Raw genomic sequence first — 24,984 nt, 5'->3', positions numbered from 1 at the left:
TCATTGGAATTTCTTTGGAATTTGATTGGAATAGCTATTAATTGCTATTTTTTTGCTAAAGATAATGTGAATTTGTGTTTACAATAGTGGTTATTGCCACTCTGTTTTGAGCTGTCAGCCACACTGATATTTCCAGAGAATAAAAGCGACACATTGTTTAAAAGGAGTACATAATCTCCTTTCTCTACCCCTTGTGCTACCTCAGTGCATAGAGGCGGGTAAAAAGAGTATAGGTCATCATTCTTGCTTGCTTATGTACATCAGAAATTATTGCTGTTATCTTAAATAGCAGCTTGTGGTATCCCTTTTCAAGCAGACAGTCTTGCTGTCGCTTGAGTGGCTGCCGTGCTGCTGGCGTTGGCCCCCAGATATGGCTATGGCTAGTGATAAAAGCTCTGCTTTTAGGTTGTGGTAGTGGTGAGGACTGGTGTTGTTTTTAATTGTAGATATCTACTTTCATGGAGACCTGCATCAGGGTTCCATTGCTGCTAGAGAGACAAGCTAGCAGATTCTAGTCTTGAATTGCTTATTACTGCTGTTGTTTATTTATTTATTTGCTTTTAATCAAGTTTTATAAGTTTTGTTTTATTTATATGGCCTTGTGGTTAGTCTTCTGTAAATAAAAGTTTATTTTGCCTGCCTTTTACATTTCTGGAGGTTGCCACTCTTGTGCAGGGAAGTCCCATTATAGACTAAGCAGAAAGAGCAACACAGAAAATATAAAGGAAAGGACCCCACATATTTGGACATGTATTAATCAAATGTATATTCTTCACACCTTTTTAACTAGTTTTTACTGAAAGAGATCAAGTTTTGTCACTTCAGTAACTTTCAGGTCTTAATAGTTTTCTAGTCTCCTTGGAATTTTTTTACAAATGAAGATAAATAGTGGGTTTGGCATCAGTGTGATGAGAATGGTTGATTAAATTAGTAAAATCTTCAGAAAGCAGCATAGTAGTATGTATGCAGATACTAAATGAGGAGAAAGATCAGAGGATCTTAATGAGTTTTAAAATGGAGGTACATGATGAGGACAGAGGTTGTTATTTCTCTGGTACTTTCAAGAAAGCTGATAGGAACATTTTGTTTGGACTGGTCCTAGAATAGGAAAGCTTTTGTAGTCACAGGTTGTCCTGTAGAGTGTTGTCTATATATAGATTTTATATGCAAAAAGCATAATAATTGTGAGAATGTTATGTTCTGGTGATCAGGGAGATAACAATAGATTATAATAGGAAAGTAAAATAGTAGAGTTCATCAAAGAAAGGGTGATGCCAAAAGTTGCAGGTGGGAAATGGGTAGATTTGTGGAGTAGGGTTAGTGCAGAAGAGAGTGAATTACGCTTGAAAACATCATCCTTGACCATGAGAAATTCTTGCATAATCAAGGCACATCATCAAAGAAAATCACTTAGTAGCATGAGGGTATTTGGTGAAAAGAGTACAAATAACATGGTACTAATAATAATTACACTAGAGTTGTGTTGGTTATTAGGAGCAATATAAAATATAAACCAGTTAAGGCTTGAAATAGAGTGTAAGAAATCAAGTGTAAAATACCGAATTGTTAAGAAAATTTGTATTGTACCATCAGTAAGGGAATGTCCCAGTTTGAGACAGTACCAGACCATACAGTCACCCCAGGACAGGGTAGGGGAGAATCCTTAGAACTATTTTGGACCTTTTGTCAGAGAGGGAATAGAGAAGCATTTGAAAACAAATGCTGTTCAATTAGATGCTGCCAAGGCTCAGATCCTTGATAGGTGCATCTCTTACTGTGGGAACTGAAATACCAAAAAAAGGTTATAAATTCCAGGCGCCACCTAACAAGATATTTGAAGCATTTAATATGTAATATTTTGTATTTATTTCCCTATAACCAAGTTAGTTGGGTTTCTGGGATTTGTTTTGTTGGTTGGTTATTTTGGTGTGTTGAGGTTGATTTAAGGAGTTCAAATGGTATTTAAAAAAAGAAAGAGTGTGTCAGAGAATGTATCAGAGTTTCTGTTCATTCTTTTTACCTTTTAAGTGTAATGTATTGCTCTTATGGACCTCTACTAAGTTCCGATCAGTTCAAAGACCACAGCTGTAGTGCTTGGCAATAATCCAGCTCATGCTATACAAGGTAAGAACATTTCCTCTTAGAGGAAGCAGATCCCATGGAAGTATGTTTGCTGCAGGATCATGCCAATGAACAACAGTACTTGGTGGGTGTGACTGACATTGTGGCTTTACTTTTTTTATCTTATATCTCAGTCATCATGCATTTTTCTCATGTTCAGGTGTTAGTATGGATGTTAATTGAGGAATCAAAAAATATACAGACTCTATCATAAAAAACAAACTAAAGAGAGAGAACTAAGTGTTGATCTAAGTGGGAAAGGAGATCATCTGTAGGACTGATTTTCCCCCTTGATCTTTGTCTAAAAAAATAGATAGGTGTGCCTTTTATCAGTAACACTTAAGTTACTGAGCAGGTAGCATCTTTCTGAGCAAATGGTTGATCTTCACCCTTTTTCCTTGTGTTGTATTAGTGATTTAGGATTTTAAAACTGGTTCTCAGCTGTTGGCTGCCTCTTGGGATATTCTCTGTAGCACCCAACTTTTCTTCAGTAATCGAGGGCTAAGTGCAGTCAGTGTGTGAAGTCATATTATGTTCCTTTTCCAGTTGTATGTACTGTGATGTAATTGGGAGGTTACTGATGGCGAAACACAGTCCTGACCTTAAACCCTTACCTGAACAAATGTATCTTAATCTTAGAATATACTGCATATTCATATTCAGTAATGCAGTGCAGTAGGTGAAATTTACTTTCCCTATGGTTGGCAAGATTTTTTGTAAGATTTTTGGTAAGAACACCTTACAGAGAGTGTTTGGTTGAAAGGGTATTTATTTTCCTATACTGTAATTCTCACCCTGAAGGTTGCAAGCTTGTTTTCACTTCAATAAAACGTTACTTACAATAAATGTTTGTTGACTCCAAATGGATTGTCAAGAGCTGTATTCTGCAGTTGTACAGAAGGTGTAATATTTCTTTCCTAAGAAATTTGATTAAGTTAAAGGGTTTTTTTTGAAAGTTTGGAAAAGGAAATTATGGCAGTGGAAGACTACTTTCACAGCTGAAGAACTTCACTGTGGACTAGCTAGCTCTAAGGTGTTATGTGCCTGGGAGCTTCTGTCTTAGAAGTACATATCCAAGAAACTTTTCTCCATAGGAGCAGTTTCTCAGCTTGGAATAGGATGCTTTAATATCTCCTGTCACATTATGTTGAAGAGCTTTGAAAGTTTAGATTAGGAAGAATCTTTAGAATTAGGAAGAATAATTGGGAACTTCCTTTCTTCATGGTAGTAGTTATATTTATGTTTAGATAAAACTGAAATGTTGGTGCCCTGGTTAGTCAGGGGTACAGTTGTCCCCAAATTTTAGTAGGCACTTTTTTCTCTAACCTTTCACAAGCTTGTCCTCAGTCTCCTCAGTCTCTTTCTTACACATTTTTATGTATATTTTAGCTAGATGGATTATGTGGGGGTTTTTATATGTTAGTAAGCTTTCACTAGAGGTACTGATTTTCACATATTCAGTCCCTTAGTTCAGCACTGGAATAAGCAGTACTATCATAACATACAAAAAGGCAAACAAATCTACGTTCCTTTTACTGTTCTAAAAGTGAGTGATTTACTGCAGCATTAAGATCAATAACTTTCAGCCTTTACCTTACTTATTTTTGAGGTCACTATGTAAGTTACTTCACCTGTATTTAGAGTGGCTCACTGTTGGACTGGTTTTAATATTCTATTTTGTTCATTAACACGAAGCAATCAGTTGTCCTCTTTCAGAAATAGTGAAGAGACTTTAGTACATTTACTTTTTAATCAGACGCTATAAGGATGGTAGAAGTATCTAATTTTATAGCCAATATAAGGCTAATGATATCTGCATAGCACTTGTGTGGAAGAATAGAGAGGAACTGCAATTAAGCTACTATGTAGTGTATTTTTACCTGTAATTTAAAGACTGGTAATGTGTTTGCCTTTTGCCCTAAAGAAGGGAATAATACTGCTTCCCATAGGTTTTAAAATTGGCGATGTTCTCTGGGTGGGACAATGAATGGTGCCAGGATTTCCTGATTTCAGGAGAAGTTTTCAGTTTTGTATTTTATGTAAGTGTATAGAGTAGTAAATCTACCTAGTAGAAATTTGATTAGTCCAAAATGTTTTTATATTGCGTTGTACATTTGAGAACTACCAAATGCATATTATATCAGACAGATTTAATTCTGGTAAACACATAATTCTGAGTATGGGTTTACTACAAAACATTAAATATGTACTAGGATTTTACAACATGTACTTTTTAGTTCAAACACTAGTAGTAGAAAATACAAATATTTTAAAGCTATGCATAGTGTTGTGAAAATAAAAACATCTCTGAAGTGAATCATATACCATTTGCATTATTATTTGCAGATAATGGCTAGCATGACAATTTTACAGTAGTACAGTTTTGGTAAGAGTGGCTCTTACTGTGATGTTCTTTGTAAAGGTCGAGGGTGAAATACTCTCAGTGGCATTTAAAGATAACACTTAAACTCTAGAAAAATTCGGAACAATTCAAAACAATTCCTTTGTCTACACTTAAAATAATCTTTTTCAATCAGGAATATTTTTTCTTCATTCCAGAAATGTCAGAAGCACTTATTTGAGGGACAATTTGTATAATTAAGAATCAAAATTAAAAGGATAAGAGTTCTTATTCTGGGTTGTTGCTTTAAGTATCTATGGTTGTTGACAGAGGGTCTTACACTTAACCTAGTAGAAAGGCTGCTAGTAGTTCTTTACTTACCTTTTCCATTATAGTAATTTCAATCTTGTTTTCTTTCCAGAAATACTGGCTGTAGCATTCTACTACAGTTTTGCAAGGTCAAGGCCCTGTAGTTAGAGAAGTACCTCCTGTTCATCCATTATTACATTATGATTTGTCTGTATTTTAGGTAGTTAAACTGTCTTTCCATGTCCTTCTCCTTTATATGCATTCTTCATTTTAATGTGACAGCATGTCAAAATGATAACTAAATATGAATGGCACCTCTGCCACTGACAGGAGCAAGGAGTAACATATGCTGTAGCCAGGATGGTAAGTTCTGTTTGAGTCCCAGAAGTGGGAAGGAGCAGTTTGAGTTTTCTGAAGACCTTCCTGTTCTGAAATTTTTGCAGTTTTGCCAGTTTCCCCTTTTCCTTTTTAAAAACAGGAAATTGAGTAAGTACAGAGGAGGTTTCCCATCTTTTGACAAGGTAGAGGAGGAAGTTGGTTTCTTTCTTCCCTAACTCATCATGGGATACTAAGAGCTCATGACACTTTTCTGCCTCAGACTGTAGTGCTATTGGGATGTTGGGAAAAGTAATAATGCATTGCTTTGTAATTTCCTTACTTCTTTTTAGGCAGTGGAGTTTAATAGGACTTTTTTGTTTAAAACGAACAAACTTGACTACTGTGACCCCCAAACCTTCATAATTTAGGAGATGCCAAAATTCTTTAGCTGATTTGACATTTAGATGTTTTCTTAGACTGACTTCTCACAGTTCCTGGTCATGTTCTGTATTGATGTAGATAAATAAGGGGGGAGAAATAGGGGCCCATTCATCTAATTGCTTAGGAGCTTTTATGAGCTATAGTTGGTTTTGCAGCATAATTTTAAGTAGAATATTTTTACCACCTCTTTTTCACATGTTATAAAAATGTAAAATTCTTAATGAGAAGACCTGGAAGGTAAAAAATAGGAGAAGTTTATCTTTTGTAAGCTGTTCAGTGGTATATTTTCCAAGAACCATACTTACATGCACCGATAAAAGATGAAGTTTTAAATAAAGACAGTATAAAAGACAAGTAATCCTTTTTTCTTCACTATCACCTTTTAGAAAAAGAAGACAAAAACCACAGTACATGCTGACACTTCGGCTTTTTGTAAAAGCATCATTATAAGTACTGTGAAATGGAAGAATACATAATACTTTCTGGAGAAGTTTTGTAAGGAAAAAAAAGTGGGGAAAATATAATTTCTAAAATGTGGTTAATAATAAGGAATATAAAATAATAAAATCCTTGCTAGGATTTAGTCTGTTGCATTCTTCTTATCTAATGCTGCAATCCCTAGTGATAGCATCACAAATGGTTCCTGTGCAGAGTATTACAATAGGGTGATTTGGGATTATGTGCTCATGTGAGAGTAGGAAAGATAAGCATGTGTAATATATTTTTGCTAAACATTAGTATTGTGAGGTGATAACTTGTGGTTTAGAGGCAGTGTCAAGTTGTAGGCAGTAATTGTAATTCACTAATTATTACTTTTTCACAATGCACTTCATTGGAAAAATATAAATAAACTACTAAAGGGAAGTACAGCAGCATATAACTCATCTGTGTTATAGTTTCATACATATGGTACATTTGAAATATAAGTTTCAATGTCTTGGGGAATACTACATAGTATACCCTAGTAAATATTTTTTTCTTATTCTACTTCAATAAGACAATGAGAATTATTTGATTTAAGGCTTCATAATGAAATTTGCATATGTAAATAGTTATCATTCAGGATTCAGCAAATTAGGTTAATTGTGATTTAAACTATTTGTTTTTTCCACACTAATGGGAAAGGGCAAAGCAGTACTGGAAATTAATCACAGAGGAAATAAATGCAACTAATGTTTTTTTCTTTGAAGGTCCAGAAATCTCTTCTTGTGTATTTTGGGAAGAATTGTTTCCATCACAATTACCAATAATGGAACCAAATAGACTCTCTCTCTGATTGTGTTGGTGTCAGATTGTAGGTAACATGACAAATGCTGCTTGTATGTCATTTTTATGCTTCTCTGGTAGTGAGGCCACACCTTGAAGTCAGAGCATCCTTTAAACTTGAAACACCTGTAGAACTAGTTCAATTATATTCAGTTTCCAACACTGAATGAAGTGTGGTTTTTCAATTACTTCCATTTCTCATTAGATTGTGATGTGGTTTTGAATACTGCAGCTGAGGGAAAAATAAGGAAGTTTTACAGTTGTTGTTATTTTTTATAATTTATAGTTGCTTATATGAGATAAAAGATGAAATCAAAGATTAATATTGCAGATTCCATTTAAATATTGACATTATTGAAAGGGGAAAAACTGATCTGTGGAAGACTAAACTTCAATCTGGTGAATACTACAGTATTGCTGCAGCATCTGCAGCTTAGTTTTTTTCATTGAACTTTATATTATAGTATATGTCAGTTTTAATGGACTAGGCATTACTAGCATTGGCTAGTTACAGTTATATTTTGTAACCACTTTGTAATTCTGATTAAGATTCTGAGAATCTTAATTCAAAATATTTAATAGGCAAAAATCACTTATTGATATCACTTATTGATATTGAAAAATGCAATGATTTTGTTTAAGAGACTACAGCATTGCTATCAGCCATTTACCAATGATCACTAAGGATTCATGAAAAAAAAACAGTGCTTCTGAAAAGTTAACATTTTTTTCCTGAGAGTTAAAATGAAAAATTTATCTGTCTCCATATTGTTGTATCTATAAACATTAATGACTTTCTTTTCTTTCTCCAAAGTGGAAGTCAGATTTGAAGAACAAACTTTAGAGCATATAGCAAGCAAAGCATTCAGACTCTGAAAATAGTGCTTTGGGGTTTGTCTTCTAGATAGAAATTTTGGCTGTTCCTTAATCTGACAGGTAAGGGGTGCACCAGTTGAAACTTTAGACAGGTAAACTGTTAGACCATTTAGATCCTCTAAGGAGTACTGCTTGTAAGCTAAGTGGCATTATTATTTCTGAAGTTTCCATTTATGTTTCAGACAATGGTGTTAATGTTTCTATCCATTATTTAAGGTTAGTTTACCTTAAATTTAATGTCGCATATTCTTAGAGCAAAAATAATGGCTACATAAATGTCTTATTTGTTCTTTCAGTATCAACCAAACTAATAATTGTTATGGCTTATTACTGCATACATACATACATATATAACTCAGATATAACTCAGTGTAGTTCCATCTGCTTAGGTATGTATAAATTGACATATATACTGAAGTATCTATTAGCCTGCCTATCTTCTGACTTGTACAGGTTTCTGCTTTAGTATGCCAGCAGAGCTTGTAAAATGCTTCCTAGCACCTCTTGTCATACATGCTGAGGTGTCTTCAAACCACTCAGTCCTTTGCAAGAAGGTCAGTGAAGTTTGTGGGTTTTGAGCTGGCAATATTGGGTGTGCTGGCATTGAAGCACTATGCCAGTAACAAAAATGTTTGCATTTGTCATATATTTGTAAATACAAAATACAGCTCTCTTTTGGGTATTCCAGCTTGTACAAATGATAGGATGGATTGCTTTGAAAGGATATAATGCAACAAATATTTTCCTTAAAATAAAAAATTATTAGTTGCATGAAGAAATGACTGACAGACACTTGTCCTATGATATTCATCATTTACAACTATTCATGCTTTTGCATGGTGTGACTGCCTTTAGTAATTTTTCTGGTTTTAATCAAATATGATTTTGGAAAGATATTTCATGCTGAATATGAAGTGTATGTACAAATGTACAATCCCAAAGCGTGTTGCATTTGACAGTGAATGGGCTGCATACCAACTTAAATGAGATGTTGTTTTAGGAATATGTCACACTCTTTTAATTTACTTTTCTTTTTTGAAACATCTTAAAGTATTACAAGTGAATTCATTATTAATTATGGTGGTTCAGTGGTAGACTGTGCATGATGAAAGAGTGCTCACTACCTTAATCTTTAAACATTTATAATAACCATTGTTTATTTCTCTTACTAATCCCCAATGCAACTCCTGTGTCCCTTGGGCTCAAGAGACAAGGTATTACCAGATCTACTGTAGCAGAGTGCTGCATGGCTCTGCTACCTGTATTTTGTCATGGCTTTCAGTGTTTGTTGCACTGAAAGGGGAAGACAGTTACATTGCTTTACTAAGAATGTCTGGTAATATAGAGGATCAGTTATACTGTAGTAATTTCTAGAAAATGTGAAACCATCTAGGCAGTTTCAGGTATCTGTCAATAATCGACAACAGAGAAAATATCTGGAAGCAGATCAGTATTGGAACTTCTGTTATTTGACTAGACATTTATTTCAAGAGAATTAGAAAAGGAAAAACATTCTACTGCAGTAATAGGCAGAAATAACTACTGTGTGGTTTTTTCCTAACTCACTGTAAAAAAACAGGCTAATGAATAACTAACATTTACTTCTATCTGTGGTGCTTTTTTGTATTTTCATTATAGTTATTTGTAACTTTTATGTGCTTGCTTTTGCCTGGAAAATGTGCTTAAACATCAGAATGCTCAATCATTTTAAATGAGTAGTGAAGAATGTTACACTCATGTTTACTGTTGGCTGTTGTTTTTGTTTTTTTTAGACATAGGGCTGGAGGTCTTGGTCTTGTATTCTTGGTTCCATAATTGTCTTGTGAACTAAAGCCAAAGCCAGTTAAAATAAGTTCTGCTAAATTTCATAGGAGTTGGATGAAGCTTTCTGAAAAAATAAAGATTTGAAACCTGATATGCTGGCAAAATTCTAACCTTTGGCTCTCAATGTATAATATCTCTTTCTGAGCAGATTCCTAGATTTTACATGGTTTATCTGATGGTTAGTACATGCTATATTTTTTAAAGTAGCCATTTATAGTAGAACAACTCGATTATAAAGGCAATGGTACAAGACTTTTCTGTGCATTTGCACATTGTGTCCTTCACCTTGCTCTTCTCTGGTTTTATTTCAAGTGGGCAGCAACTCCAAGTGGTTGGAGAGGGCCAGATGGCTCCTGTCAGGGAAGTAGGCACATAGTGGAAGGCAGGATCTTCCTTTTCATCCTTAGGTAACTGCAGAGGTGACTGAGACACTTCCTTTCGGTTTATTTGTACACATAGACCTGTATTGTTGTTCAGTAACAGTCTTTTAATGTAGAATCTGATGGTTATGACTGTGAAACTACAGCCATCTTCCTAAAAGTACATAATGCTAGATGTACGCCTTCCGGTAATGATCCTATTGTAAAGTTCTGAATAAGGCAGGTTCCCATTGTACAGAGAATTGTAAAGACAAGCAATAAATTTCTTCCAAAGGAAGAATTAAATAAGCAAAGACAATGAGACTTGAACTGAGCTGCCATACATGGAATCATCCTGGAGGTCATTCCAGGGCTATCTGTTATAGCCCTTGTACTTTATGTCTCTGTTCCAAATGCATGGATATTTGATATGAGCTTTCTAGTGCACACAATCGATTTAATGTATTAAACTGTTTGCTTTTCAAGTTATGTAAGTTAGTGGTAAGCATAGCTCTCAGACAAATAAAAAATGAGTATTCAGGTTGTCAATATGTATTCAAATGTCAGTAATTCTTAGTACTACAGTACTAAAAATAGGCTAACCTAGGTTTTTTTATATGCTCTCATTTACTTATCTCACCAGTTGTAGTTTGTACTTCTGTCAAGAAAATAGTGTATGAATTGCATGTGGTGCAGTTTGCTTTGTTGGGGTTAGTTTGTTTCTTTTAAACTGAAATCCTAAGTCTGTACTTTCTCAATCAGTTTGGACTTTTGCCTTCTGAGAATATATTCATGAAAGCAGAGTCTTGCTTCCAGAAAGACTGGGATTAAAAAAACAGCCCAGAGAGAAAAAAAATCTGAATATCACTTTAAAATATTATAGTAATGGATTTTCTTAATCTACCCTTCTCCTTTCTGTCCAGAGGAACCACAAACAAACAAATGGAATGAGGAGGACCAGGAACAGTTTCAGTCCCGACACTGGAAGTGATTATTGTTTTAGTAAGTCATAAACTGGAAGATGGCGGAAAATGAAAGTGCCAGTTTTAGTTATAACTAGGCACTCCTGCAAGTGACAAGTCATTTTTCATTTGGAACTTCAGTTTATTTTGTTTTCCTCCTTGGTAATTCCATTGATTTCTAGAGCATAACTGAGTAGTTATACTATTGTGTCCTTCTTTAGCACCAGCCTGCTTAATGGCTCTGTGTGCACCTGTTGGTGTACAATAAAAAGAACAAACATACATTGAGTTCTGCGAACTGCCATCCTGAACTTTCAATCAAAAACAACAAAAAGGAAGAAGAAAATGCAGACTGGGAAGCCTTCTATGTACCAATAAATAGGTCACTTACAATTTATATGAAATACTTTAGATGACCAGATGGTTACAGAGTTTTATCTGCATAATTTGTATTTGATATGTACATCTGAGTGCATGAAATAGCTGTGAGCTGTGAACACACAATGTTTTTTTCAGAACCCAACGTAGAATACCCCTATAACGAGAGCCAGATAGTGGGGAAACTCAGAATTTATTGCTTTCATGAGCACCTGTGCATTGGATTTTGTTTTGCTTTTAATTTGTCTATATCTGAAAGTGATGTAAGCAGCATCTGGTTATTCTTATTTAGTATGCCTGTGCTGCCAAAAAATCAACAGATTCCTACTGTACTGCATTTCAGAACTAATGAGGACATAATTATATCCCTGAGCAGGAAGAAGGAATTAGGCTTTGTTGGGGACTAGACTAGAATAGAAAGAAAGTAAACGAGAAAAACAGAATTTTGAACCATGTAAGAAAAGTGATAGCTTCTGTCAAAGATCTGATACTGATTTGTTGGCAGTTGACTGAAAGAATAATGCAGTATAACTTGCATTTCTGTTAAAATATGAACAACACAGCTAGAGTATTTTTCCCTTAATTTTACACATCTGTTCTGCTGGTTTTCAGCTTCTTCTTGAAACTGATGTAGATTTGTAGGTTTTCGTGAAGATTATTAAAAATAAGCTTATAAAAAAAAAAAAGCAGGTTAGGTTCTTTGTTGACTTGTTGATTTGTTTAAATACATTTTTGAAAAACTGATAAGTGTTCAATTCTAATGTGCTTGAAAAGCCATCTAATTTCCTGAAAAGGAGCTTAATACATTTTCGTAGCAGGTATGTGATTTTCAAATACATAGTGGTAGAAACACATACAACTACCTACTTTCATTTCACTACTGATGCTTGGAGTGAGTGGGGAAGGCTGAGAAACCTGTCCTTGGAGACTGACAAAACTTGACTGTGCAGAGACTGCTGAAGTTAACTACTTTGAGCAGGCAGTGGATGAGGTAATATTCAGGGGTTTCTTCAAAACCTGTTATTCTGTGCTTAGAAGATTATACCTGATATTATGTAGAAATATTTGCCAGGTTTGTGTCATCATCATGGTAGTCACTAGTCGCGTATGTGCCACCAGTGGGACTTGGATTGGTTTTGCTCTTGTGCTTTTCTTCTTTTGACAATACTGTAGATTGATCATAAGGACGTGATGGAGGTAATTGCTAATGAATGTTTAATTCTCACAGTGTACTAGCTACTACAATGCAGATCACAGTTTAGCTGCCCTCTAGAAATACAGTTCCCTTCCATCTTGAAAAGTGTAGTTGTGTTCCTCTGCTAATGGATTCCTGTAACTTCCCTATTTATCAGTGGTCATTTGCTACTCAGATTGGGTTGCTGATTGAACTGCAAGATACAAAGATAAAAAGTAGTTTCCAGCCTACTTAGAGGTGGAAGATGGTAGAGTGGATTGTTTAGGGTCATTTTTCACTTAAATCAGTAAATTGATAGTACAGTTGTATCTTCAGTATAGAAACTGCCACTGTGAGAAGGCAGTATATGGCATCTCTGCATCATTTTGAAACTCCTGAATGGGGTACCTTGGGTGAAATCAAAAGACTAAATAGTGATTTCACAACATAATATCTCTATTACTCTGAATTCTTCTCAGTAAATGTTATTTTAGATCCTCTATGACCATAAATAAAACAGTTTAGCACTAATTTTCATTTGTTTGTCAAGGTATATTTTCACAATGTAGTAACTTACAGGGGAATCGGAGAATTTCCTCACCCTTTGGTGATAATGCAATAATGATAATGATGTAAGTTAATTACAGGGTTACTTTGGGGTTTTTCTTGTGTTTCACTTTTGCATACTAAATGCAAGATTGGTTAGACGGTTAGTCTGCTCTTAAGTTTTCAGCTTTGAATTTGAAGCTGAAGGGTTTTTTCTGAAATCAATGTAACTTTCTTTAAGAACAAATGACAACATCAGAGGGACATCCTTCAACCAATTGCCTTGAAACAGTATTCATATATTTTACACAAACTCTGCTGTATTTTAAAAAAGAAATCCTTAAAATTTAGGTTACATTGATCTAAGGACATTTTATTACAAATAAAATGCAATGCACAAAAATGGAAAGTTAATGTGTCCTGTTTCTCAGATACTTCTAAATTCATCTTGGAGAACTGGGAATCAGCTCTTCAACTGAATCAAAGACAGTAGTGGATCTTACTTATGGTAATTCATGTGACAGTGTATCCTAAAATCGCAAACAAAATATTTGAAAAAATAGTAGTTGTGTGTGGCAATCTGAATTTGAGGGCAGGGGAGGTAGAGTGTGGGTATCAAGGTAAACTCTGAAAAAGAAAGGTAAAATATTTAGGCATAAGAAATAAAACAAATTAAATAAAACCAACATAATCTCAGTTACCTGGTGTTACACTTCATAAAATTAGGCTCAGTGGAGGAGTAAAGTAATATGCTTTGTAGGTGTTGGCTTGGTTTAGATAAAACTAAAAGTTTGATGGTCTAAATTCATAGCCTAAGTGGGAAAATATTGTCTTAGTGAGAAAGTTCAAGTAGCTTTGCCATTTCCAAAAACTGTTTTACAAATGACATGCACAAAATTCTTATATTCTGCCTTGTGCTAGATGCTGTTCTGATGTGCTCAGACAATAAACTCATGGTGGGAATATTCTTTTAGTCTGTAAAATACACACTTGTGGTGCTGTACAAGTTAATATTTTAAATTTACACCATTTGTCAGTCCCTGTATTTATAGGAAGATATAATTTAGCATTGTGAGGTGACCTGTTACTAGGCTAATGATTTCCACAATAGTGGTAAATAAAAGTCTGATAAAATCTGTAAGGCAGAGGGAGCAGAGAGGAGTGGCCAGGTTGTTGGTCACCAGGTTGCAGGACCTGTGTTAGCCAGCTCAGAAGAGGATTGTCAACTCTGCTTGGCAGGAGTGCAGCCGGAAGAAGTTAAGCACTAAAGGAATCTACATGAGGGATTTAAGGGTAACCTGTAAGGAGGAAAAATGCAGGATAAGACCTGTACATGGGTTTAAAAACACAGAAATACTACCCCCTGCTGTTTCTGATGGGGCATTGGACTACCTAATGCTTGAAAAACCCAGTTTTTAATGCTTTGTTTTCTTTTTAGCATAACATAAAACGTGAAACCCTGAACTATAACCAGCCTCATAAGTAGCTGTCCTTGATTGTGACTCAGAAGCAGTTCTGTTTAGCTTTGCACTGAAGGCAGGATTTCTGCATTTGTATTGGTTTTTCTCCAGGACCCAACATACAATATCCCTATAACAGAGAGCCAAATGGCGGGGGAGCTCAGAATTTATTGCTTTCATGAATACCTGTGCATTGGTTTTAGTTTTGCTGTTAGCTTGTCTTTATCTGAAAGTGATGTAAGCAGTGGTGAATGCTGCCTGTCCTGTGCAGAATACAGTACTTTCTGAGTGTATAATAAAACTGCTGGGATTTTTTGTAAGTAAACTCATTAATTATTTTAAAATTTAAATGAATGAAGAATTGAATTGAGAAATGTAATCTTCTCTTTCAGTATGTTTCTAACCTGAATTAATTTAGTAATGGATGAGATAAATTATTCAAACTTTAGATGCACCCAAAACACATTGAAATCTTTTGTACAGTACTTCGAAGAATTTAGCTTGTGGTTAGCCTGAACTGCTTGCTATTATACATGATACTAAAAAATACATGGCAAAGATTAGAGCTAAGGTTGTGGTAACTGTGACATTCTGTGACATCAGAAGTAATTTTGCATGTTGCTTTTGCTATTCACTTTTGTGTAATTCAGGTGATTATAGGAAGTCTGTCCTCTTTCACAGATGAAGTTGTGTTTCCTGTTCATCTTTAGATTTGGTGTATGTATGCTATCCCAGCAGGTGGAATGGCATGACAGCTATGATTCCTCTGAACAGCTTGGTAGGGCTGTTACCTAATAAATGCAGATACATGGGTTTACAAAGTAGAAGTATTCCTTTCATGCTGCAGGAGAAAAGAAAGTTACCTTTTTTAAGCATGGATTGGGCTACAAATGCTAAAAACCATGCCTTCAGAATGTTCATCTTTTGTTGCATTTAACAGAGCTCAGTAGGGCAGAGTTAATGTTCTCTTAATATTTTATATCTCAGTTTCTGTGTCTTAAAATGTATGTATTTCTTTTGAGACAGTTCCTGGTATTTAGAGTATCTGCAACATGCCTAAACAAACCCCTTAATTCTATTCATTTATCTCTAACTGTTTGAACAGAGCTTAGCTTCTTTGCACATGATACGTGAAACAGAATAATATAAAAAAAGTATTGCTTTCAGATTCCAAATGTTTTCTGAAGCATAAATGAAACTTTACAAGTACTATTTAGATGACTATTTTATCCCATTTTGTAGTCGGGGAAGTATATCTGTTTCTTTGTATCTATTGCTTTTGTAAACATAATGTGTAATGTCAATATACTACTTGAAATAAAAAGGATGGTAAGTGATTTCCTAAAGCATTTGAAGGAATCCATACATATGTAAACTGGGATTAAATGTTATTCTTACTGACTTTTTTTTCTCATCTCACTTTATCAGCATGGCCTTGACTACAGAGGGACTGCTGCAAGAGTGCAGCAAGAAGGGTCAGGAGAAGTGAAATTCATGCTAACTTTGGACACTTTAAAAAAACTCCTGAAATTAACAGTTTTCATGCTGTTTCTTGAGATCTTGTAGCACATTTTCATTAATGGTGTGAAATCCTGTATAATCATTTAGCAGCAGTGTGCTCTTACAGGGGTTTTGGGAGTCTGTGGAAAACAGGAGGAAGAGTATGCCTTTTTTAGCCTGTCTTGCTCACTTAACAGTATAGTAACATACAGTGTGTGTGTTGATACTAGTACATCTTGATATCAATATTTTTTCAATGTATTTATTTTTAAAAAAATAATCTCATAATTTTTAGAAAATGGTTATTTGGTTTAGTGGTAGGTTTTGTTTCTCGGTTTTATTTGTTTGGTGTTGTTTGTCCTGCCCCAGTGCAGATGTTGCTAAGGTGTTTCTTACATGTTTTTGAGAAAGTGGTAGGAGTATTTTTCCTTTTTTCACCTAATTATTCCTATCCACCTGCACTCATTTACTGTTAAGTTATCAGAAGGCTTGAAAGTGTAATTTGAGGAAAGAGTGGAAGAAAAATGCTTTGTTTGGTCTACATAAGAGAGGACAAAAGAGACATGGGAAGAGTTCTTTAGTATGTGAAAGGACCAACTATAATGCTAAAACGTCTTTTGTGTCTGTTGGAGGTGGGACAGAGCAGTGGAGGAGGGTGGTTGGAGCAACTGAAATTTAGATTAAAGGTTGTTAGAAGTTTCCTAACATAAGCAGTGGTCAATCCTATCCCTGTAGAGAATTGGTGGAAGCTCCATCAATTTTTGAAACAGGTTAGAATAACCTTTTCCAGGAAGAGATCAATTCAGATCAGTACCTGCAAGCAGTGCTGGGATGATGGACAAGATCATCCCAGTATTGCTTGCTGGTACTGATCAAATGCCTTTTGAAAGGTATTTCTAGCCCTATTTTTAGATGTCTTGGGTTTTTATGGCTTGCACCTCAGCACATTCATTGGGAGCCAACTACTTTCAGGAAATATTAAAAGTTGCCCACTCCCACTTTCCCCCACCTGCCTGACAGTCTCTGAAATGTTTTCATATTTCACAGAAAATCAGTAATTCAGTCTCTGGAGTATATATGTTGATTTCTAATTTTTGTTGTCAGAATATTCCATGATTTCTCAATGAAGATAACTGTGTGAATAATATTCTTGTATGATAGCACTATCTGATTGAAGTACAGTGCTTCCTTTACAGTAAAAGGTATGACAGTATTAACTTACTCATGTTATCATAATCTACTATTGATTGTTTAGTTCATAGGTGTCCTCAGAATTTTGAGGGAAAAAAAAAGATTATTCATTATACTGAACTCTGATCAGTATTGAGGGAACTACTGAGTTGTATGTAGCAGAACTGTTAATGTGTTAATTAGCTTGCAGTATGAATATGAAGTAGAAGGCTGGCTGCATGGGAGACCCTGAGCTGATGCAAGAGGAGACTTTGCCTTTAGTGTGTTTGAATACCACACGGTTATTAATACTTGAAAATTACCAAAGGAGATGCTTCAAATGTTAGAGTTGCCATTCCAGTAAAGTTCTGAGAGTAAATATGGTCTGTGTCTACATGAGCATGCAATGGTATTAACCACTTCTAATTCTGTTTCACTGCCATTAATGCAACTCCTTCATGGTGCTAAATTTCCTGTCTTGTTTGATGTGTCAACAGCATTTTTAAGTTATCTCAGAAGTCAGACCAGTGGTACCTGAATTGAAGGAGAGTTTTTGCTGTTACTGTCACAAATAATGATCCATGACTGCATTGGTAAATCTGAAAGGTGCAAGAATAGTCAAGGCTAAGAAAAGCTTTTCATAATTAGTAAGCAAGAAGTTGGAAGTGCAAACTTGCTCTATCTGGGAGTACTAATTGGAAATCTGCTTCCTTTTTTAAAATTAGTGTAATCTTCAGGACAGATTTATAGGTGCTTATACCTTGAATTCAGGAGCAAGTTGTTGGTTTGTTGTTTTTTTTTTTAAATGGCCAAATATGGTTGCAAGACAAACGGTAAGTGTATTGTTGCTCTTTTGCATATGCTGTTTTGCATGTAAAAATATGGCTGTTAAACTGAAACAGTATCTTGCACATGATGATCTCATTCTGCTCTTCCCTTTATTGCCTGCTGGCAGTACAGAGCACAGAGTGATATATTGTGTGTGTTAATACATAAAACTGTTACCTTAGAAAATATACATTATTTTAATTTAGGGTAGCCTGAAGTTAAATGAATTCTAGCCTGCTGCTCTGTGGATGTTTTCTTCTGCGACTGTGTCACAGTAGCTCATACATGTGTTCGCCCCAAATTCAGAGTTGGTCATTCCACTTGTCTGTTTCACCAGTTATAATTGCATTTCTTTTGTTAACACTACATGCAGGGCCAGTAAAGTACTGGTTCAAGCAGCTAGTGCAAGTATTTGCCTGCTTTCATATGTAATGTGTAGATATGACTGTCTTACTAGGTATTTTTGGTAGAACTATATTAGTTTTATGAAGAATGATTTCATGTGGTTGTACTGTTTGCCTGTCTTCTCTGAGAGCTTTGGAACTTGTCAACCAAGTTCAGCCATGTTTGATAGAAAGAAATAACTTCTTTTGAAATTTCCAATAACCAATTGGAAAATTAGCAGAAAGATAAAGAAAAGAGACATTAGAAATGTTGGCTGTGAGGGAGGGTTAGAGACGGCTTGGACTGCGTGTATTCCAGGTGGAATGGCTTTCAGCAGCTTGCAACATACCAAGCTGCACATTTTTGTGAACCATTTGTTGCACAGGCTGGTCCTCGCTTGGTTAGTTGGGAAAGATGGGTCTGTGGGAGCTGCAAGTACTTAGCAGGTCTCCGGTAGGCACAGAAGGGAAAAAGCAGTGATTGCTAACAGGGGGAAGTAAAACTTGAGGAAAACTTAGGGTATGTTGAACTCTTGTGAGAAAGACTTTTGCTTTGGCCAAAGGAAGAAGTAAGCATGTTAAGGGTTTATGGGGAATATAAAGCACAAATATTTGATTCATTATTTGCATTCCTCACAGAGATTTTAAAAGCATGTTTTCTTGTGCATCCCCTTGGTATGCTACTTGGTTTTATTCTTTTAGTTGTTGTTTGGTTTGGTTGGGAGTTTTCATGCTTACTAACATGCTGTGGCTAAGGAAGAGAATTACAGAGAATTATCCCTCCTACTCTTTGTGTCACAGGATGTGGATATGGAAATGTATATAGTTACATAAAAATGCTTCTAAATATTTGGCTTAGTATTTTGAAATGTCATGAATAATTGGCACCAAAGACTCAAGAACTAAAGTAACAGATGCTTGAAGGGCTTTTCATTTTGTGAAGCAACTAATTTCTTATTACAAAACCTAAATTTTAATTTAAAACTTAAACCCCATGGCTTTACGAAGTAGCTATTACAGCAAGTTAACAAGTCTTCCACCAGGGTGCAGTCTTTTCTAAGGATTTCTAACACCTTCAGCTAAGTATCTGCATTTTGCATATAAATATTATTTTTCTGCTGCAGCTATTACAGGCACGAAGTTGACTTTTTTTTCAGTGTGCATTTGGCTCTTTAATTGTGTTACATCATTATGTTTAACAGTTGTGACAAAATTAGGTAAGGTCAGTTAAAAGATAAAGTAATACAGTTATCAGATTCCAAAAAATGTCAGTCTTTTTCACTTTTTTTTAAATTCTCCAGAATTAAATACCTTTCCCAACTTTTTGTCATTCACTAAATAAATTCACTGTTGCCTTGTGTCAATAGCTAGATTCAAACAACAGTAATGTAGGATTGAACTTTTCCCATGTGAGTTAATAGGGTGTTAATATAAAAGCCTAATTGTATTTAAATTCTTTACACATTTGAAGGACAAGCCAAAATCCAGCTGCCCAGCTGACGGCATGCTTCTAATTGTGAGTATGAGTTGCAAGTCATAGGATGAAACCTGATATATTTTCTATGTCTGCAGTGAAAATACTTCAAGCTGTTCTGTTGTCTTGTTTGCAGTGAAAATACTTTCAGCTGTTCTGTTTGTGTTGTTTAGGCAATTGTCACCTTATTGTTGTCATTCTAATTCTATTCCCTGGAAGTTGTAGTCATTCTGTGCACTATTCAGTGTAATAGGAAAATTATCATAATTTGGCTTGCCTATAGAGATTGTTGGCAACAACTGCTATAACCCAAGAGTATTTGATCAATGGATTAAATACTTTGTTAGGTATTTGTTGTATAGATACTTCTACTCTGACTTGTTAAGAGAAAGGTATTTGTGCACAGATCAGACTTGCACACTGTCCTGGACCACTTCAGCTTTCTTTTGGTACAAAATCAGTGTATTGTCAAGACTATTTCTGTGTTTAGTGTCACATCTGCTATTTTAAACGTCACGCTACTGTTCATATAAAAAAGTGTTATAATTCCTGGTTTTGACTGCACGGTGCTGTTTTCAGTGTGTAAAATTGGAGTCTTTGAAATAATGCTTGTACCCAGCATATCATATGTTATCGTATTGTATCATATCGTATTACATCGCATCATCATATCACTAAGGATTTTCAGTACTGCTTGAAAACCAGTAACAAACTTCCTATCATTGACATTGCTGTGATGAGGGGGAACAGTAAAATTTTCTAGATAAGTCATCTGTTATTATTGATTTGAAGATACTTTTTAGATAATTGGAAGTAAAATAACACTCTTATCTGGGAAAGAGTCGCACAAATCAGCTCAGGTAATTTAATGGATCACTGGTAGTGAAAAAATGAACGCCAGCTTCTTTCTGTGCTTAGCTATAAACTCCCACCACTTACTTTTTCACTGGCTTTGGCATTTTTTTTATACTACCCCCCTTTTTTTATACTCCCTTCCCCCAAGGGGAAGATTTGATGTTTATTAATCAAGTTTGATGTGGGGAAAAGAAACTAGTCCAAGAAGGAAAGAAAAGGCAGGCTATTGCTGGAGTTTTCAGTGAGTGGGGTTGATTGGAGAGCAGTTCTCATACAGTAGTATACCAGTAGTAGGATGGTGTAGCACATCTGAGAGTGAGGGTGAAAGATGGCAATGGTGTGTAAGGCTGGACTGTCTGGGAAGTATAACTTACTGTAACAGGAGCTGCTCTTCTGGGCCAGCATAATGTGATGTAACTTCTGGCTCTTACAGTCATATACTCCTCTGTGCCAGCTTCAGTGCCCTTCTGACCCCAAACTCAGCTGCTTCAGTCAGTATACATGGAAGAAACTTCTCTGTATGCACATTCCCATGTCACTCTGCTCGTGTATGCACACCTATGCACCTTAAAAGAATTGTTTTCTGGTGTGTGGAAAGAACTTGGCACGGGGTCAGATGGACACCAGAGGGAGCGGTAATGCTTTGCCAGGGGAAAGTGTCAGTATAGCAGCTGCAGTTAGATCTGCTTCATTTGCCATCAGCCACATTTGTCAGTCTTACCAAATTTTTTTTAAAAAAGTGAGGGGGAAAAAGAAGTGTTGGTCTTCCATACAGATTTCTGAAAAATGGGGTTTTATTTATTCTTGAGCCATAAAGATAATCAAGACGTTTTTTCACACTGAACATCTAATTAAGGAAATGTTTGCCTGTTGATTGTTTAATCAAATAACTTGACTGTGTTTGTAATGAATTATCTGTTTCAAACTACGGTTGTGGGCATTGGGGGTTTTTGTAAGTGTAGTATATGACAAACTTTGTCAACTACTGGTGTCTTAAACACCTTTTCATTAGGGACGATACTGCATTTCTGGCTATCAATAATAAATGGTATCACTATTTTGAAAATAAAACAGTGGGGTTTATTTGGATTTTTTTAAAGATTAGTTAATAAATTGAGTCACAGCCTTATTTTAACTCTATCTGGTAATTTGTGTGATGGATATAGTTTCCTAGTCTGTGTTAGGGGTTTGGTTTTAATTAAAGAAGGCAATCTATGTATGGGATGTGTCTGAAAATAGTGAGACATTAGAAAACCTAATTAAAGGTTTCCATGTCATTAAAGAAAAGCCTAAGGTCTAAATCCTTTACTTGAATCCAAATAAAGTGTTTTTAGAGCAGTTTAAAGATGATATGTAACTTGACTTCTATTCATATGCTATTTAAATTTCTGCCATTTTCAGTGTTTGCTGGTTGTATTGTAATAAAACAGTTAATGTGATCCTTATAAGGCCCCAAGAAGTGAGGGTCAATCGGAATAAATAGATGGTTAATTTTTTATTTTTTTTTTTAAAGCATGTTTGGTGTGGTAATTAAAAAGTAAAACAAAACAGTTAAAACCAAAAACAACTCTTCATCCCTCAGTAACAGCCAAAGCCAGTGTAAGCACGTGTCACCTAATGTTATTTGAAAAATTTAGATTGGAACGTAACGGTGCAAATTGAAAAATTGTAAGCTGGATGGCTTGTCATCCTACTCCTCCCTCTCTTGCCAGTGCCATAGTCCAGGGTGCATTATTGTGTAGGTTGCTGGTGCAAATCTTTGTATAGATTTGCAGACATGGTAAGGTGGAAAATAAGAGCTCCTACCCTGCCCCCTCCTGAATTTGTTGATACAGAAGAAGTCTGTGCCGAATTAGCTCATGCTTTGCCTCCACATCTGTGTACTTTAATTACTGTGTGGGCAGCCTGGCTGATCAGATGAAGGCTGTGCCTCTGCAGCAGGAGTACAGACATCCCTGCGAGGCTGTGGCACTTCCTGTTTGGAAAAACCTCTGGCTCAAGGAAGGAACTTTGTAAGAAACTACAGCTGTATCTGTTGTTTCTTGACTCCATAGGATAAAACTGTAGTAGAAATTTTAAGTGATGGAACTGGAGAAGGCAAGCTGGCTACACTCTCTCTGCAGCTGATATTTCATGAATTAGTTTTATGCTTGTTCAGAAAACTTTTCAAGTAGTAGTATACTAAGTAGTCCACAAGGTCACACAAGAAATGTGTGGTATAACATGTAGTCTGCATAAACCCAAACTGTGTCACTTGCACAGTGTTCGAATGAGTGCTGGTAGGGCCTGTTCTGAGCCAATAGTGGAGGCTATTGGTTTTGGCAGCCACATAGTAATAGAAATCATCTGGCTCAAGCTGTTACTGTTATGAGGTATTACGTTACATTTGTCCCACTTTCCAAATGGTGATGTCATGTGTGTATGAATAAGCTCTGGAGCCATCTAACTGTTTTCAGGTAAAATTGTCTGTGCTTCACACATCTAAATACACAGCTGAAAGCATCAGTGATTCATGAGCTGATTCAGGGGTGCATCAGATGCCTTTGAGAGCAGCCACTTTGTCAGCAGGGAGGGGCAAGCAGCTGGGTGGTGGTGGCTTCAGTTGGCTGATTTTTATCTGCAGCTACAAGTCTGTCAGCACCTTGTGTTAGTTTGCTCGGTCTAAGGATAAAACTTATGTCAATATCTGACAAGTGTACTTTTGTGTGTTAAGGTGCAATGTGCCTAATGCTATATCACACCTTGATGCCTGCTAAATATCACAGTTTAAAACTCTGCTTAAGAAAGGGTTAATATGGTTGCAGCATAGACAAGTCTGAAGTTGTTGGATTTCTAATTCCATGGATTTCTAGGGATAGTGATCTGGTAATAAAAAGAAATTTGATGCTTTGGAGAAATGTGGATGATATAGAAATTACATCCTCAGTTTACTTTCATGGTGGGGACTGAATTCTATGGCATGCTTGTAATTAAAACTTTTTACAGAATTCAGGTTATTCCTTATCTTTTTGTTCGTGAAAGGGCTAATTAGCTAGCCATAGTCCCTTTGTACTAGATTAGCCACAGGCTATTAGTCATAGGCTTTTTTTTGTCCTACCCAGTGTGAGGTCAGACAAATTTGAAGCACTCTAGTAATTGCATTTGACTGTATGTTACAATAGCATACCATATTTTACATCTTTCTTTCACTTCTAGTCAAAAGTATAGTTATTACTTGTGCTTCTTTTTGACATGATTTTTCCTCACAAAATTAAAGTTGTTTCACTGATGCCTTAATAAAATAACAACTGAAATTTGCCTTTCTGTTGTTCCCTGTTTGTTTTTTTAATGGATATCAATATTTCATAATATTGCATCATTTTGATGTATACATAGCTAAAAGTAAAACAACAGCCGTTTTAGGGCTCTTCATGTGCTGTTTCATACTGCTCATGCTCATCCCATAGGAAGCGACAGTGCAGGGATGATGTTATCACTACTCTAACAGGGTTTTATGTTGCATCATGAAATTACTGAAGTTGTCTTTTATAATTTCCTAATTTTGGTCAGCAGTTGCAAACCTGAAATGATATATCTTTTCATCGTATTTACATTTGAAATTTTTCAGTTATTTCACTTAAAAAAACATCTCAAGGATAATACAATCTTGCAGTCATAGACAGGAAGCTGAAGAAAGGTTTCCAACAATCCTTTTGCCTTCCTCCCACCTTATATATAGAGTATAGAGGGACTATCCTGGCAGATGTTCTATTGCTCCCTAGTAATTGTTTTAAACAAATCAGAAGTTTCTTAGCTTGATCACGTTCAATATGTAAATTCTTATGATGCCATGTGGCAGAAGACTCTGCAGGGAGAGTGAAGGCATGACAGAAATCCTGGCAAAGATGAGCAACTGCTTACAGGGATACTGCTGCTGAAAAGGCACTTGTAAAGCTGTATGCGTTTGATTTTACAAAATTTGATAGTCTAGAAGGGCATGAGATTTGATTAAAGCTACTTGGAGTAATTGTAAACCTCAGTTTTTGCTATCGGTCTTTTTAGTAGCTTTCCAAACCTGAAAAGATTTGGAGGCTCATTTGATGAGACATTTTTATCATATAGATTTATGTCCAGTAAGCTACTCTAGTTGAGCAGTATCTAGCTCTTTTAGGCCCTGTGTATATTACTTCATATCATTGTCCTCTTTTTACAGATGCCACTTAAAATCAGAATCACCTATACAAAATGAGTTGGCCTATGCCAAAGCATGGTTTTGATATTACTGCTGGTTTATTTGTTTTGTGTTCTTTTCCCTGTCTTCACAATTTTTATAGTGAAATAGAACTAGCTCTTAATGTTTAGAGAGCAGTCACTAAGAGGGTTGGGGAAGGAAGCCAGAAATACGGTGCTCACCTTCACC

General features: G+C 35.7%; 1 protein-coding gene across 8 annotated transcripts in view; it reads left to right on the top strand.

Annotated features, from left to right (window-relative positions):
* ARID2 (AT-rich interaction domain 2) overlaps nt 1–24,984 on the top strand; it is a 94,458-nt gene that overhangs the window by 15,557 nt on the left and 53,917 nt on the right. For 2 of the 8 annotated variants that reach the window (XM_086884630.1, XM_086884628.1), the window contains one exon: nt 10,779–10,857. The exons of 5 other annotated variants lie outside the window; for them this stretch is intronic. The gene's annotated coding sequence lies outside the window, so the exon portion shown is untranslated. Of the gene's footprint in view, nt 1–6,720; nt 6,850–7,610; nt 7,733–9,808; nt 9,904–10,778; nt 10,858–24,984 lie in introns of all 8 variants that reach the window. One more of the 8 variants, XM_086884632.1, reaches the window with a different exon arrangement.

This window comes from Cyanistes caeruleus, chromosome 4 (assembly GCF_971803275.1).
Source record: "Cyanistes caeruleus chromosome 4, bCyaCae1.hap1.1, whole genome shotgun sequence".
Classification (NCBI taxonomy): Eukaryota; Metazoa; Chordata; class Aves; order Passeriformes; family Paridae; genus Cyanistes; species Cyanistes caeruleus.
The sequence above is the reverse complement of the archived record's forward strand: the minus strand, read 5'-3'. Positions and strand labels throughout refer to the sequence as shown.